The sequence below is a fragment of the Medicago sativa genome, chromosome 8 (genome assembly GCF_051527215.1).
Source record: "Medicago sativa cultivar Bolivia chromosome 8, Bolivia_mono, whole genome shotgun sequence".
NCBI lineage: Eukaryota > Viridiplantae > Streptophyta > Magnoliopsida > Fabales > Fabaceae > Medicago > Medicago sativa.
The window spans coordinates 37,984,867-37,989,546 of record NC_140756.1 but is presented as its reverse complement, the minus strand read 5'-3'; the positions used below and the strand labels follow the sequence as shown (position 1 = coordinate 37,989,546).

Sequence of the window (4,680 nt, the reverse complement as noted above, 5' to 3'; positions counted from 1 at the left end):
TATATTGTACTACAAAAGAATGACTTTGTGATATATTGTACTACAATTTTTACATCGATATTGAATATCATCAATTAAATCTATCTATATAAGTGTAATCCTAGCGACACTCTATTTTCAACACTCTCTCCAACATTCACTTTCTAATTTATTTAAATCATGGTGGGTCTCATACTTTAGAAATGGGTTCCACTTAAAATGGTAGGTCATACATTGGTTTTATCCAATAAGAAAATGAGTGTTGAAAAGAGTGTTCTTAGCATTCCTCATCTATATAATAATGTATATGTATTACTAACTAAGATTACATATTTTCCATTATATTTAATATTCCTACATTTATTTTTTAGGAAAATAAAACTCCTACATTTAATAATAAAACTCCTACATTTATTATTATCATAATTACATAAAAGAATAAAAAACTAAAAGATTATATATTAGGCGAAACTTTTCAACTAAGAAAAATAGAAATAAATTTTAATATTGTTAAAAAATTGTTCATAAATTAAAAAATAATTAATACAATATTTGGAACAACGAACCTTTTTTTATTGAAAATGGATATAAATAGAGGCATAGGGATCAACTATAGCCACAACAACTACAATAACCCCTCAATTCAGATCTCTCTTTTTTAGTAGCAAATAGTGTGAAGTGGGTGAAGGGGTCATGGGTCGTCGCAAAATTGCGATTGCGAGGGTGAGAGACCCTATCATAAGGCAGGTTACATTCTCTAAGCGTCGAACAGGATTATTCAAGAAGGCAAATGAACTTGCCATCTTGTGCGGGGCAGAAATTGCTATTGTTGTGTTCTCCCTTGGGAATAAGCCTTACTCTTTCGGGCACCCAAGTGTTGATGATGTTGCATCCAAATTTCTTGAAGGAGAGCTCAACCTAGATGATGGCATAAGAAGCTCATCTTCTGAAGTTTCGAACAGAGAGGATCTGAATCAACAACTTGAAGATGTGCTAGCTGAACTAAAAGAGGCTGAAAATGAAGCCAGGGCACATGATGAGATCCTAGAAGAATACAAACTGACTGAACTCACTCAACTTGAGGAAATGAAAGATTCATATGGGAAATTTAAGGAAATGGTGAGATCACGTCTTCGTGATTTAGAAACAACTGAATCTATGTTACTTCTTGCAGAGAAACCGGTGGTTGGAACAAAAAACAAAGTCTCAAGAAAGAAAGGAAAACAACCAATGCTTTAGAATTTTTATATAAATATACTTATCATGCAAACTATGTTTATTTTAATTTCTCTTGTCCTAAAACCTTGTTGCTTCTTTTTATCTTTGTTGGATCGACATGAATAAAGTCTGTTGTATTGAGTTTCAAAAAATTGCAGGGAAATAAAAATATATGAACTTTTATGGGTTGATATTATGATTGTTATGAGTTTCAAAAAATTGCAGGGAAATAAAAATATATGAACTTTTATGGGTTAATATTATGATTGTTATTATTATGAGTTTCTCATTTATATTAGTTTTTTTTAGGTTTCTCTTATTTTAATTGGAATCATCACGTTTTTCTTTAATGAAATACTAATCAGGTGTGTCACTCATATCATATGTTTTATTATAGATCTATAACGTGCTTCAAGTGATATTTGGTTGAGTATGGTTTTGGTTTTGATCTTGAGAGTACAAAAGAATATAAAGAAATATTTTGCTCCTTTTTATATGATGTTTTAAAGTTTTTTTAGACAGAAGATTTCATTTCAAAGTTATTTTTTTTGGTCAAGCGTTTTACCGTTTTAGAGTTACTTTTTTTTTTTTTAATACTTTTAAAGAAATTATTTTCTATTATCGGATAATATTTATAATCTCATTCTACCTTTTTGATTAGGGATGGATTATCTCGATCTGCCTATTTCTTTCAACGATAAATCTCCAAGGGGTTATTGAATTTTTTTTTATCGTAAGTCTGAAAATAACAAGTCGGTTTATATCTGCCACTAAAAAAAGTCATCTTTTTTTCTCTCAAAAAAATATCATCTTTTTCCTTCAAAAAACAAAGAGTAAAACGAACGGAAATAATTTTGACCAAAAAGAAAAAAACGGAAAGAAGTATGTATAAAGAAATAAGAAATTATTAAGCTTCGGAAAAAGTGATAATTTTTTTTTTCGGTTACATAATGATAAAAAAAATCATGAGGTCAACTTAGTTTTTGGGAACATTGAGTTATATATGTAGGGGGTCGAGGTTCGAACCCCAAAACCCCACATTTCGAATCATAGGCTACTTGACGGAAAAAAGTAATTGTGTTAACCCTCTAATTCTCAATTTTCATTAGACGGGGATTTTTTTCATTAGAAGGGGATCTGCTAATCCCGAGTTCGTTCGAAAGGTAAGTAAAGTCTGACCAAGAATTATTTCTTTAATGGGGCATTTGTTTCAAGTTTACAAAATATAATACTCGGAATAATTTTCTTAGGAATATAAGGAAGAGAATTTTATGTTGGAATATTTTATTATTTAATAATATTCAAATATCATTATGTGGGCAAATATCGTAATAATAATTATATTATCTATTTATCAATTGTGAGCCTTAATTGATTAGTGATCAAATTAAGTAATAAGGCTACTAGATTTCTAATTAGATAATTAATTAAATATTTAATTATGTCCGGATGGCCCATTAACGGAATAATGGGAAACCCTAATGGCCATCCAATATAAAAGGAGCTATGGTCCCCAATACACCGTACACGGCAATACTCTCTCTTCTCCCCCATCTGAAGAGAACTTGAGGCATAAAGGTACCGGTTGAGGAAGAACCAAATCAGCCACCGCTAACCCTTGCTGCTTGTTTCAGATCACCTCCTCTCTTTTCGTTGTTGTTGAGAGGACTGCCATGAAAGCTCTATCCAGGTATTCCTAACACCTAATTCTTAATATCCTTGATAAATCAAACATGTCGTAGATCCGATCATAATTCATGTTCAATGATCAATTTGCTTCCGCTATACTTTTATTTGTATTGAACATATTTTATGAATTAAAACCTAAATTTCCAACAAGTGGTATCAGAGCTGTCTTCGTGTTTGATTTTTTGGGATATGATTTATTGTCATGAGCCCTAATTTTTGTTGGTCGTTTTTTGTTTTCGTGGTTTGTTTACCGAAAGGATATCTTCATGTTTCGGAATCAAAAATAGTTTGAAATTGGCTTATGATTATTTGTTTATTTAATTCGATACACTGCATTCCAATTTTCAATTGTTTCAAGTTATTGGAAACATATCCATAGCGGCATGATTTTTGGTCAACTCCTTTTCAGTATCTATGCAATTTCAATCGAACCTTAAAGCTATGGTTTCAATTGGCTTGATTAATTCTATTTTTTTAATTTTTTGTTTAAAATTTTTGGTTAGAAACACAAAATATATATAAGTGCAATGACATATTAGTTTCAATAGATGAAACCAGCTTAAGCTTATAAAACTTCATATATTTGTTTCTTGTTTTTGGGCTCGCTGATATTTGGTTTCATCAAATTTTTTGGGTAATTTTACTTTGTTGAAGTTTGGCTATAAACTCTTAATTTGATTTCCAAATATTTGTGTTTAAAATTACCTTTATGATTATAGTAATACATATTTTCCTTTGTCTTACTTGAATTGGAAATTGATTTAAAGTTTGCATCAATTCCAGTCTTTGGATTGTGTATATTTTGGATCCAGTTTATTATACTTGTATGCTTGCGTTTGCTTGGCAAATAAAATAACACATATGGATGTCTTGCTAAGTTATTATTTTGGATAAAAATATATGATCGATATAAATTTGTAACAAAGTATACTATTTTGGTAACCGGTCATATTTGTAAGCCTTTTTTTTGGGAAAATATTCTTTCTTCAATGTTGCAAGTTATGAAGAACTGGTCAAATGAAGTTTTATCATTTGACATAGTTAAATTTGTTTTAACTTTCAGAAATTTTGAAATTAAGGATTCTGATATGAATCTGATTTGGTTGATTTTTTTTTTTTAATCTTTTCAAATCAAATATTCAGTTTCGACTTATTTATAAAGTTTTTTTTTTATTGTTATATATTTTCGGTAGTAGGTATAACATATATAAATGAGATGTTAACAAATAAGTATTTGGATTTGATTTGAGATAATTTTCAAATATTGTTATCATATCTTGCAGCTTAATTTCTATTTGAAATTATAAATTGATTCACGAAGATTTTGTACATAAAGTTTATTTTGAAAAGTAGGCACATAAAATTAAAATATATTTGTGATATATTTGCTGCCTTTTAATAATGAATCTCAAAATATTATGAACTTTTTTTTTTTGTACATAAGGTAAGAATTTGGTTCTTTAAAGTTTGGAAAATAATAATTCTAGTTTTTTGTTTGTTTAGTTATAGACATATAAAGTTTGTTTCCTTTATTTAGGAAAACATTTATGCTAGAGTTATTATTTATTTTGTTTAAAGAATCATTCAGTTGTGTGTGAATCAATTTATGCTAGAGTTGTGATTTATTTTATTTAAAGAATCAATTGGTATATGTGAATCAATTGTGGCATGAATATTTTGGCATATAAGATTCAATTTTCTTTTGACTTAAAATTGAATATTTGGTTTATAGCATGATTTTGACGCTTGAGTTTATTGTATTAAGTTTTCTACAATAATATTTTGTCTTATCAT

The 4,680-nt window shown here is 28.7% G+C and overlaps 1 pseudogene; it reads left to right on the top strand.

Moving 5' to 3' along the window:
• The first annotated feature begins 650 nt into the window (after nt 1-650).
• LOC146898937 (agamous-like MADS-box protein AGL29 pseudogene) lies at nt 651-1,218 on the top strand (annotated as a pseudogene).
• Nucleotides 1,219-4,680: the final 3,462 nt, after the last annotated feature.